The 13,550-nt window shown below is 34.9% G+C and overlaps 1 protein-coding gene and 1 pseudogene across 1 annotated transcript in view; one reads left to right on the top strand and one right to left on the bottom strand.

Moving 5' to 3' along the window:
- The window catches only part of LOC103605994 (ankyrin repeat and sterile alpha motif domain-containing protein 1B-like), a 225,933-nt gene that overhangs the window by 90,216 nt on the left and 122,167 nt on the right, over positions 1–13,550 (top strand). The window lies entirely within an intron of this gene.
- On the bottom strand, positions 4,759–5,401 carry LOC103605995 (annotated as a pseudogene).

Here is a 13,550-nt window from a genome sequence, read left to right as displayed (position 1 = left end):
GGGTTGCGATCTGTTGCCGGACACGGAAAAAGACAAAAAGGAAAAAAAAAAAAAGAAAAATGACTGCTGGTTGGTTTGGGATCTTTAAGCAAAAAAAGGGCTCTTTTGAAATGAAAAATAACCCAAAGTCTGTGAGTTATATACAGGAAAGACTCATTTTTCTAAACTCAACTTCTTAGAGACATAAATGGTCCTGGAAAGGTAGTCTGTGCTCTGAGTCTTGTGGATAAGAGCAAAACAGTCCTAGGTCACCTCCTATACTTTGCCATTTACTTGCTTGGGGATCTTGGATAAGTTACTTACCGTTACAAGAGTCAGCTTCCTTATTTTAAAGTAGGGTCACACAACCTACTCACATGATTTGTTATAAGGATGAACTTAATAACCTACATAAAATGCTTAGTACAGAATAAGCATTTAACAATGCTTCTTTTCTAAAGTGAGCACGACTATGTGGCCAGTGGGAAGGGCCACTAATAATACTTAAAACCAGCATTGAGTTCTTAGCACGGTGATTCTTGCACATAATTAGAAAGTAAAGTCCTTTTTAATAAGTAATAAATTTTGCTTTACAAATAAGTCGTAGGTTTTTTTGCCAAAGTGAGCCATTTTTTTCAGGGCTGTAACTCGAGGGTTAGGAGATCAGATCTTGTACTTCTCTTAACCACTGAGATATTTTATCAAAAGAGGGGCAGTTTGAAGCAAGTAGTTGTTGTCTATTTCATAACTATACTTCTGGCATGGACTTTAAGCCTGTCCAATAATACATTTATAAAGAGGAAATTCCTCCTCCCTTGCCTTAGAATCCCAGATTATTTTAGTGAGGCCTACAGTCTGCCCTGCAAAAAATTGTCAGGAGACTCTAATGCAGTGAATTGCATTTGTGTTAGTGAAAAAAATCTTTAATAAGTACTTTTAGTCTGTAGTTGTAGTTGGCAGACTTTTTTTCACTTTACCTATGTATTTCTATGCAGTGCAGGTAAGACACTTAAAAGCATATTTCTGGTAGTGGTTTTATAAAGGAATATTAAGGGTCAGAGTCCTTTCCTCTCTCTACTTGTCATTTTCTGTTCTGTTACCAGTTTTAAGAAAGGAACTATACATTTTGGGAGGAATCTTTTTTTGTTTAAGTTATTACCTAGGGCAAGACATACTTTGTCTTTTTTTTGGTCTAACAAAAAGGCACTTTTCTGTGCTTTCCCCTGAGGAGCTGTATTAATTAGGTCATTCTGGTTTCAATGAATACAGCCTTAATCCATCTATCTAAAGGAAAAAAGGTTTATTATAGAGACACATGGACCAGAACTGGAATGTGTCGGGATCTCTTAAAGATCCAGGAATTATTCTTTTCTTGGTTCCTCTCTCTCAGGTCATTATAGTAGGTAATAAATAGACCACCACCAATATTTGTGGAATGAATCAATGAATGTTTTTTTTTTCTCTCTTGTTACCTCTGCTTCTCTCTCCGTGTCTGCTTCATTATCTTCTTGTTATTAACCAGTCTGTCTCTATTTCTAGGATAAATTCCATAGGAAGCAAATATGCCTAGTATATTATTGTTGTTGTTGATTTATTATTTGGGCCCAATGTATCAGACTATGTATTGGCCAAATGACAGACAGGTCCTACTTATATATCAGATAACATCAAGATACAGGTTTGATCCCTGTATTGGCCAGCCACACACACAGAGAAATAATAATAAAATAAATAAATAAAATAAAATTTAATTGTACATATTTGTGGTGTACAGTGTTGTTTCAGTATGTGCATATATTGTGCAATGGTTCACTTAGGGTAGGTAGCATATCCGCCCCCTGAACATTTATCTTTTCTTTGTGGTGGTTATGGTCAAGATTCTCTTTTCTAGCTATTTAGAAATATACAGTATAATATTAGCTCCAGTCAGCCAAGAACAGCAGAATTTATTCTTCCTATCTACTTGTAACTTTGGGGCTGTTAATCTACCACTCCACCCGCACCTCCTGCCCCAGCGTCTGGCAACCATTATTTTACTCTCTACTTCTATGAGAACCACTTTTTTTTTTTTTCCCAAAGATTCCACATATGAGCAAGATCATGTAGTATTTGTCTTTCTGTGTCTGGCTTACTGCACTTAGCATGATGTTCTCCAGTTCCATGTTGTTGCAAATGACAGAATTTCATCTTGTTTTATAGCTGAATAGTATTCCATTGTGTATGTATACCACAGTTTTTTAATTCATTCATCTGTTGATGGGCATAAAGGTTGATTCCATCTCTTGGCTATTATGAATAGTGCTGCAAAGAACATGGGAGTGCAGGTGTCTCTTTGGTATGTTGATTTAATTTCCTTTGGGCACATACTCAGAAGTAGGATTACTGGGTCATCAGGTAGTTGTATTTTTAGTTTTGTGAGGAACCTCCATAATGTTTTCCGTAGCTTACATACATTCCCACAAACGATGTACTAGAGTTCCCTTTTTTCTGCATCTTTGCTAGTACTTGTTATTTTCTCAGTATCCTCACCAGCCTTTGTTACTTTTTGTGTTTTTGATAATAGCAATTCTAACAGGACTGAGATGATATCTCATTGTAGTTTTAATTTACATTTCCCTGATGATTAGTGATGTTGAGCATTTTTTTCATATGCCTGTTTACCATTTGTATGTCTTCTTTTGAGAAATGTCTGTTCAGGTCCTTTGCCCATTTTTAATTGTGTTATTTATTTTTATGATGTTGAGTTGTTTGAGTTCCTTATATATTTTAGATATTAGCCCCTTGTCAGATGTGTAGTTTGCAAACACTTCCTCCCACTCTGTAGGTTGTCTCTTCACTTTGTTGATTGTGTCCTTTGCTGAGCAAAAGCTTTTTAGTTTGGTGTAGTCCCATTTGTCTGTTTTTGCTTTAGTTGCCTGTGCCTTTGTAGTCTTGTTCAAAAGAGTGCTGTCCACTCTGGTTTCATGTAGCGTTTCCCCTGTTTTCTTCTAAAAGTTTCATACACATAATAATTGTACACATTTATAAGGTACAGTGCGATGTTTCAAAACATGTATACAATGTATAATAGTCAAATTAGGGTCATTGGCATATTCATCACCTCATGTATTTATTATTTCTTAGTGGTGAGAACATTCAAAACCCTCTCTTCTTGCTGTTTTAAAATATACAATAATATATTATTGTTAACTATAATCACCCCACTGTGCAATAGAACTTATTCCTCCTATCTAACTGTAACTTTGTACCTGTTGATTTCATTTTTTATAGCTGAATATTATTCCATTGTATAAATGTGCCACTTTTTAAAATATGCATTTATGTGTTAGACTTAGTAGGAAGTGTTAAATTATTAAATATTTAAAATTACCATGTTCTTTGGAGAATCCCTATTTGGCCACATACTGTTTCATAACATCTACTTATTTAAAAGTTTCTTAATCTATGGTCCAGCATTTCTGAGTGTATATCCAAAAGAATTGAAAGGAGTTGAACAGATATTTACACCAATGTTTATAGAAGCATTATTCACAATAGCCAAAAGGTGGAAACAACCCATATATTGTATAATACGTATAAATATATATTATACAGATTGTATGTCATACCATGGAATATTATTTAGCCTTAAAAAGTTAGGAAATTCTGTCACATGCTACCGTATGGATGAACCTTGAAGATATTATGGTAAGTGAAAATAAGCTAGACATAAAAGGACAAGTACTGTATGAGATCACTCATATGAGGTACCTAGAATAGTCAAATTTATAGAGACAAAAAGTAGAATGGTGATTTCTAGTGGGTGGGAGAGGGGACAATGGGGAGTTATTGTTTAATGGGTACCAAGTTTCAATTTCGCAAAATGAAAAGGGTTCTGAAGATGGATGTTGTTATGCTTTCACAACAGTATGATGTACTCCATGCCACTAACTGTACACTTAAAGTGATTAAAAATTTTATGTTATGTATATTTTACCACAATTTAAAAAATTCTGTTTTCTCTTAGGAAAATGGACACACTTATGCACAAATAGGTCTCTGATTGTGTTACCCCCCCCCCCTTTTAAAAAAATACAAATGGTATCACATGCTACATATAAAAGAGAACTCTTCAGGAGACATACTTTCTAAATATTTTCTGTGTCAACCTATCTTTTCTCCATTCCTATTATTATTATTCAGTCCACTGTTGAAGGGTACAGGGATGTTACTTTGCAGACTGTCACTCAATTTGGGTTTCCTTTATGCTTCCTCATGATTAGTTTCAGCTTACTTACTTTTTGTCAGTAATACCACAGAAGAGATATTGTGTACTTCTCAGTGTATCATATCAAGATGCACCTCATGTTGGTTTGTGCCAACATTACTGGGGAAGTGAATTTTAGCCACTTGGTTAAGGTAGAATCATCCAGGTTTCTCCACTGCAAAATTACCAATTTTCCTTTTGTAATTAATAAGCATGTGTGAGGAGATTCTTTGAGATGGTGTATATGTCATCTTCTTATTCAGACTTTAAGGTTTTAACTTCAATTGATGATTTTTGTTTGAGTCAATCATTACCATGATGACTAAAAAATTATTATTACTAAGTTCATTTTCATTGTCTCAAGGTCTGCTGAACTAAGCTAGGCTGGGTTAGTAGGGCTGTGTGGTGCCTCTTGTACCAATCTCTGCCTCCTGAAGTCCTGTTTACCATTTTCAGAGACTTGGCTTGCAGTCTCAGCAGAAGGGTAGATTCCCAGGAAGACTGTGAAAGAGATTTGGGGATCAGGTTGATTATCAAATACGCTGAATTTGTCTCTGTGTCAACCATGTTCTAGCTCCAGAGAAATAAGAGAGTTGCTAGTGAAGTTGGTGCCATTTTGTGTACTTTCTATACCTTGAACTCTATTTCGGGTATCTTGTCCCTTGTCTTGTATAAGGACTCATCAGGTTTTCTTTTTCTCTGGAAATGTAATCTAGATCTTCAATTTTGAAAGGAAATTTGTACTCTTGACTCTGGAACTCCAATTTCTTTGGCAAATTTTTCTCTGGAATCAATCCCAGGGTGAGGGTTTGCAAATGCTTTGATGAGTGTGTGTATCTGAGAGGAGCTGTAGTTGGTACAACACTGTCTGACTTCACTACTTTGAGTCTGTTTTTTAAGGTGATCTTGCTCATGGCTTTGGCTTGATTCTAAAGTCTCCCCAAGGTTTGTTCTTTTCTGAAGTTGGTCCCTAGCTCTTTGATTGTGAAACCAAATCTGGATTCTTGACTCTTCAGTGTTGATTTCTAAAGCAAGTTTCTGTTTGGTAGTATAACCTGCATAAAGTTTTTGATTGAAGGCATTGATGAGAATTTTCAATTGATCTTCTGTGAATTTTGTGTGACTGCAGCTACAGTTTGTTGATACAGTGTTGCTTAGAGAGTTGTCTTGGACCATTTTGGAAGAGTGTCCTGGTGTCTAAGAATTCAGCTAGGAGACAAATGGTCAGCACTGAGGCCGGGTTTTATATAATTTGAATTGATTTTTGTGTATCGTGAGAGATAGGGATCTAGTTTCAATCTTCTACATGTGGATATTTAGTTTTCCCATCACTACTTATTGAAGAGGCTGTCCTTTCCCCAATTTATATTCCTGGCACCTTTATCAAAAATCAGTTAGCTGTAAGTTTATCGTTATTATTAACTGATTATTATCAGTTGGCTTGGGTTTATTTCTGGGCTTTCTATTCTGTTCCATTGGTCTATTTGTTTTTATGTAAGTACCATGCTGTTTTGGTTACTATAGCTTTATAGCATATTTCGAAGTCAAGTAATGTGGTGCCTCCAGCTTTGCTCTTTTTATTCAAGATATTTTTGGCCATATGGAGTCTTTTGTGGTTCCATACAAATTTTAAGATTGTTTTTCTATTTCTGTGAAGAATGTCATTGGTATTTTGATAGGGATTGCATTGAATCTGTAGATTGCTTTGGGTAATGGACATTTTGATGATATTAATTCTTTCAACCCAGGAACATGGGGTATCTTTCCATTTATTTGTGTTTTCTTCAGTTTCTTTCACCAATGCTTTATAGTTTTTATTACAGATCTCTTTTACCTCCTTGGTAAATTTACTCCTAGGAATTTTATTTTTTTTGGTAGCTATTGTAAATGGGATTACTTTCTTGATTTCTTCTTCTGATATTTTGTTGGCATATAGGAACACTTGATTTTTATTTGTTGATTTTGTATCCTGCCACTTTACTGAATTCATTTATTATTCTAGTAATTTTTTGGTGTTTTTAGGGTTTTCTATATGTATGATCATGTCATTTGCAATATTATTTGCAATTTTTTGATGGACACTTTCTAAAGAACTTTGTTGATGTTAAGTAAAGTATATACCATTATTTTATACATATATATGAAGTAATGTGTGTGTGTGTGTATATATATATAAACTTCATAAAGTTCATGGAAATGTTTGTTTTATCTTTTAATTCTGTTTTTCCATGAACTTTCTGAAGTACCCTTGTCTGTGTATACAGTGAGAAAAATAAAAACATTAAGATACATATATGTGTGTATATAGTGAGAAAGATAAAAAAATTAAGAGAGAATTAATAAGAACATAATAGAAAATACTATTTAACAGGTAACAAAAGCAAAAATAGGCAAATGGGATTATATTAAACTAAAAAGCTTCTGCATATCAATGGATGCAATCAACAGAGTGAAGAGACAACCTACAGAATGGGAGAAAATATTTGCAAACTGTACATCCAATAAGGAGTTAATGTCCAAAGTGCATGGGTTGGCTTTAGCTCAACTGGTTAGTTGCTTCCTCATGCTGGACTTCTCCAAAATAATAAGAAACTCAGACAACTCAACAGCAAAAATATAAATAACCCAATTTTAAAAAAAGGGCAAAAGACTTGAATAGACATTTCTCAAAAGACACATGCAAATGGTCAATGCGTATATGAAAAAATGCTCAACATCATTAATCATCAGAGAAATGCAAATCTAAACCACAATGAGGTATCACCTCACTCCTGTTAGAATGGCTGTTATCTAAAAGACAAAAGGTAAGTGTCAGTAAGGATGTGGAGAGAAAGAAACCCTTGCATACTATTGGTGGAAATGTAAATTAGTACAGCCATTATAGAAAACAGATTGAGGTTCCTTAAAAAATTAAAAATAGAGCTATCATGTTATCTAACAATTTCTGTTTTGAGTATATATCTAAAGGAAGTGAAATCAGTACGTCCAAGAGGTATCTGCATTTTCATGTTTACTGCAGCTTGATAGCCAATACGTGGAGTCAACCTAAGTGTCCATCAACAGATGAAAGGATAACGAAAATGTGTTATATATTCAGCCATAAAAAGAAAGAAAATCCTGTCATTTGAAACAACATGGGTGAACCTGAGGACATTATGTTAAGTGAAGTAAGCCAGGCACAGAAAGACAAATCCTGCATCTCGTTCATATATCGAATCTTAAAAAGTTGATCTCATAGAAGCAGAGAGTAGAATGGTGGTTACCAGAGCTGGGTGGTTAGGGGGGAAGTGAAGGTTGGTGAGATGTTGGTCAAAGGATACATAATTACAGTTAGATAAGAAGAATAAGTTCAAGAGATCTGTTGTACAACATGGTGACTATAGCTAGTGAAGAAATATTCTTCAAAAATGATGGGACGAGTCATGCACAGAAAGAGAAATACCACATGTTCTCACTTATTGGTGGGAGCTAAAAATTAATATATAAATTCACACACACACACACACACACACACACACACAAAACCGGGGGGGCGGGGAGAAGATATAACAACCACAATTACTTGAAGTTGATAAGACAAGCAAACAGAAAGGACATTTTTGGGGGGGGGAGGGAGGAGAGGGAGGAGGGAGGGTGGTTTTGGTAAGGGGCAACATTAATCAACCACAATGTATATCAACAAAATAAAATTTAAAATAAAATGGTGGGAGTGGACATTAGGTGTTTGTACCACAAAAATGATGAACTGTGAGGTAATGCATTTGTTGATTAGCTAGATTTGATAATTCCATAACATATATATACTTCAAAACATTATGTTGTATTTGATAAATACATACAATTTTATATGTCAATTTTAAAAAACAATAAAAAAAGGAAATGCTATTTATATTGACTTTGGACATTTGTTTCAAATTATTTACAGAATAGTCACCAATGTTCCAGACACTCTGTGGTTGCTTGGATTCTGATAAAAAACAATTCAAAGAGTTCCTTCCCTCACAGAGCTTACTATTTTGTAAAAAAGATAGACATTAAATATGATTATTTAAATATAGATGTGAAAAGTGTTATGAAATAAAAGTATACTATGCAGTAAAGGCATAGCTGGGGACCTCATTTAAAATGTGGATTAGAAAAAACTTTTATGAGGAAATAATATTTAAGCTAAGACCTGAAAGATAAACAGCAATTATCCAAGCAAAGTAGGAAAGAGAGGAAGGGAAGAAACATTTCAGAAAAAAGGAGTAGAGTGTGAAAAGACAGATCTTGGAACCTTTAAAAAGCTTTAAAAAAAGAGACTTGTGAGATATAAATAATATATTTTTTCATTTTGAAAATTAGGAAAATGAAGTTCTGTGATATTAAATGATTTGTCTAAGATTACATTAAATAGTGGAAGTAATATGGGATCTTAAGTTGTTGTCATCTTTTTTAAAAAAATAGATACATTTGCTTTAAAATAAAAAAAACCCATTTAATAAAATTTACTGTTTCTGGTGTATAACTCTAAGAGTTTGGACAAATACATGATCATGTAGCCACTACCACAATTAAGATACTGAAGAATTCCATCACCCTTACCAAAATGCCATCATTCTGCTCTTTTGTCATCAACCCCTCTCCCCAACCCTAACCCCTGGCAACCACAGAGCTCTGTCCCTGTATATTTGCTTTCCCCAACCCCTCTCCCCAACCCTAACCCCTGGCAACCACAGAGCTCTGTCCCTGTATATTTGCTTTTTTTCCCCCCAATAATGTCATATAAATGGAATCATGTAGAATGTAGTGTTTTATGTCTGGCATCTTTAACTTTACATAAGACATTTACTATTTCATCCATGTTCTTGTGAATATCAGTAGTTCATTCATTTTTATTGGAGAATGGTGTTCTTTTGTGTGGGTATGGATGTACCACAATTTGTTTATCTATTCATCAGTTTAAGGACATTTGCTTTTTTTTTTTTTTTGGTGTCTCTGAATAAAGCTACTCTAAATATTCATGTACAGGTTTTGTGTGAAAAAGTATTTATTTCTCTTAGGTAAATACCCAAGAGTGGAATTTCTGGGTCATATGTTCAATGAATGTCTAACTTTATTAGAAACTGCCCAACTGTTTTCAAAGTGGTTGTACTATTTTTCATTCTCACCAGTAATGTTTGAGAGTTCCAGTTGCTCTGCATCCTTGCTAGCACTTGTAATCATCAGTTTTTTCCCCCATTATAATAAATATGTAGTGGCAGCTCCTTGTGGATTTTCATATGCATTTTTCTAATGACTAATGATATTGGGCATCTTCTCATGTGCTTATTTACCGTATGTGTATCTTCTTTGGTGATGTTATCTTTCAAATCTTTTGTCTGTTTTTTTAAAAAGTGAGTTTTTTTGTTTTCATGTTTGAGGAATTCTTTATATATCTTGGATACAAGTTTTTTGTGTGACATGTGATTTGCAGATATCTTTTCCCAATCTATAGCCTAATCTTTTCAATGTCTTAACAGTGTCTTTGGCAAAGCAAAAGTTATTTGTTTTGATGAAGTCCCATTTATCAAAACAATTTTTATGAATCATGCTTTTGGTATTGTATGTTTGCCTAAACCACTGTTACAGATATTTTTTCCAATGATTCTTCTGAAAACTATACTTAATAGTTTTATGTTTTACATTTAAGTCTGTGATCCATCTGATCCATTTTGAGTTAAATTTTGTGTAAGATGCGAGGCATGGTTTGAGGTTCTTTTTTTTTTTGTGCTTAGAGATGTTCGTTAGTTCTAGCACCTCTTATGGAAAAGACTGTCATATCTCCATTGGATTGCCTTTGTACCTTTATCAAAAATCAATTGATCATATGGGCCTATTTTTTGACTGTACTTATACATTGAAAACTCCATCGGACAATGATCTATTTTTTTTGCTCTTAATTGCCAAGCATGTTTTAAAGAACTCAAGATGGAAGAATACTATATTTACTTAGAAATTTATGATTTCTGTCTTCCTTCATTTCTGAGGTTACAAGTTTCCTTATGGTATCTTCTTCTAACATGTGAAGAACTTCCTTTTAGCAATTGTTGAGAAGTTTCGTGTTAATGGGTTCTCGCAGATTTTCCTTAAGAATGTCTTTGTCTTTATTAATAAAGNTATATTTACTTAGAAATTTATGATTTCTGTCTTCCTTCATTTCTGAGGTTACAAGTTTCCTCATGGTATCTTCTTCTAACATGTGAAGAACTTCCTGTTAGCAATTGTTGAGAAGTTTCGTGTTAATGGGTTCTCACAGATTTTCTTTAAGAATGTCTTTGTCTTTATTAATAAAGGATATTTTCACTGGATGTACAATTCTAGTTTGACGGTTCTTTTCTTTCAGTGCTTTAAAAATGTGTGCCATTTTTTTCTGGCCTCCATGATTTCTGATGAGAGATCCTCAGTCTTTGAAATCATTGTTTTCCTATAAGTAATGCATCATTTTTCTTTGGCTACATTTATTATTTTTTTCTTTAGTTTTATGAAGTTTGATTATCATATATCTTTGTATGGATTTTGGGGGACTTATTCTTTTTGGGGTTCATTGAGTTTTTTGAATCTTTGGGTTTATGTCTTTTGCCAAATTTGAAAAGTTTCTAGCCATTTTTTTTCAATTTTTTTTTTGTACTATATCCTTTCTCCTATCCTCCTGGGACTCGGATGATATGAATATTAGGCATTTTGGTATTGTCCTATAGATCCTGAGACTGTTTACTTTTTAATATTTTTTTTTCTCTATGTTGTTCAGGTTGGATACTTTATATATTGATCTGTCTTCAAATTTGGTGATACTTTGTCATCTTTATTCTGCTACAGAACCCACTCAGTGAGTTTTTAAATTTGACCATTGCATTTTNATCTTCAAGAACCGAGGTTCTCTCTTCAACTTCCGTTAGCCTGCTGGTTAAACTCTCCAATTTGTTTTTTATTTCACTGAATAACTTCTTCAGTTCTGTAAGTTCTGGTACATTTTTTTTTTAATGACACTGATTTCCTTGTACATTTCCTCTTTCAGGTCCTGTATGTTTTTCCTGGTTTCATAATGCTGTCTAGCTGTGTTTTCTTGTATCTCATTCAGTCTCTTTAGGATTAACACTCGAAATTTTCTCTATGTTGTTCAGGTTGGATACTTTATGTATTGATCTGTCTTCAAATTTGGTGATACTTAGTCATCTTTATTCTGCTACAGAACCCACTCAGTGAGTTTTTAAATTTGACCATTGCATTTTTCAGTTCTAAATTTTCCATTTTGTTCTTTATATGTCCTATTTCCTCATCGAAACTATCTTTCCACTTATTTTAAGTTTGTTTTGTTTTTGTTTTTTTTTTTTTGATGGCTAGCTGGTATAGAGATTGAACCCTGACCTTGGTGTTATCAGCCCCATGCTCCAACCAACTGAGCTAACTGGCCAGTCCTTAAGAGTGTTTTTAATAGCTGCTTTATCATGTTTTAAAAATAATTCTAATATATGTGTCACCTTGGCATTTATGTGTATGAATTTTCTTCTCCCATGTAATTTTAGATTTGCCTGGTTCTTTGTAATGATGAGTACTTTCATATTTTATCCTGGATATTTTGAATATTATGTTATGAGTTTCTTGATCTTATTTACATCCTATGGTGAATGTTGATATTTTTATTTTAGTAGACAACCAACCCAGAGAGTACAGGTTGCAGGTCTGACCAACCCTTCTGTGATTTGTGGTTTCACTGTCAATTCCACTTTCAAAACTTCTGCAGTGCTATTTTGTTCTGTCCCACGTTTGCAACCAAAGAGCCAATCTGAGATCTGGGAAGTAGTGTATAATTTAGTTCATCTCCTATAATCTTCGTTATAGTGTCTAGGATCATATTCACGCATGTGCAGCTCAGGATGAACTCATATCTCAAGCCTCCTCTTTGCCACAATATCACTAGTACTTTTTGGTTCCCTGGCCAGAAAACTGGACTTTAATTGTCTTGCAATGCCACACTTGTCCCACAGTTATACCCATGTTCATGTCTGAGAGGTAGGTAGACAGAGAGAAAGAAGAAGCACCAGGAGTTTGTCCTCCCTCTTGGACCACACTTCTCCTCCCTCCAAATTTTAGGCACCTCTGAATCTAGCCCTCCCCACCTCTCTGACCCCCACTGCCATTGTTGCTGCTGCCACTGCCACAGAATTTCCTGGGGACTGAGGCATGAGAGAGAGAAAGTAAAAAAATAATAATGATAAAAAGAGAACAACCAGGGATTGCCCTCATTCTAAGGCTCCCTTTCTTTTCCTGCTTGTTGAGCCACAGCTAAGGGGTTTCTCTGTCTGTATCCTGGTGTCTACTCCTGGTTTTGGTGTACCTTGAGTTCAAGCNCTCCAACCAACTGAGCTAACTGGCCAGTCCTTAAGAGTGTTTTTAATAGCTGCTTTATCATCTTTTTAAAATAATTCTAATATATGTGTCATCTTGGCATTTATGTGTATGAATTTTCTTCTCCCATGTAATTTGAGATTTTCCTGGTTCTTTGTAATGATGAGTACTTTCATATTTTATCCTGGATATTTTGAATATTATGTTATGAGATTCTTGATCTTATTTACATCCTATGGTGAATGTTGATATTTTTATTTTAGTAGACAACCAACCCAGAGAGTACAGGTTGCAGGTCTGACCAGCCCTTCTGTGATTTGTGGTTTCAATGTCAATTCCACTTTCAAAGCCTCTGCAGTGCTATTTTGTTCTGTCCCACATGTTTGCAACCAAACAGCCAATCTGAGATCTGGGAAGTAGTGTATAATTTAGTTCATCTCCTATAATCTTCGTTATAGTGTCTAGGATCATATTCATGCATGTGCAGCTCAGGATGAACTCATATCTCAAGCCTCCTCTTTGCCACAATACCACTAGTACTTTTTGGTTCCCTGGCCAGAAAACGGGACTTTAATTGTCCTGCAATGCCACACTTGTCCCACAGTTATACCCATGTTCATGTCCGAGAGGTAGGTAGACAGAAAGAAGAAGCACCAAGAGTTTGTCCTCCCTCTTGGACCACACTCTCCCTCCAAATTTTAGGCACCTCTGAATCTAGCCCTCCCCACCCCTCTGACCCCCACTGCCATTGTTGCTGCTGCCACTGCCACAGAATTTCCTGGGGACTGAGGCATGAGAGAGAGAAAATAAAAAAATAATAATGATAAAAAGAGAACAACCAGGGATTGCCCTCATTCTAAGGCTCCCTTTCTTTTATGCTTGTTGAGCCACAGCTAGGGGGTTTCTCTGTCTGTATCCTGGTGTCTACTCCTGGTTTTGGTGTACCTTGAGTTCAAGC

The sequence above is a fragment of the Galeopterus variegatus genome, unplaced genomic scaffold (assembly GCF_000696425.1).
Source record: "Galeopterus variegatus unplaced genomic scaffold, G_variegatus-3.0.2 Scaffold6220, whole genome shotgun sequence".
NCBI lineage: Eukaryota > Metazoa > Chordata > Mammalia > Dermoptera > Cynocephalidae > Galeopterus > Galeopterus variegatus.
Note: the sequence above shows the minus strand (reverse complement) of the source record. Positions and strands in the feature narration are given on the sequence as shown.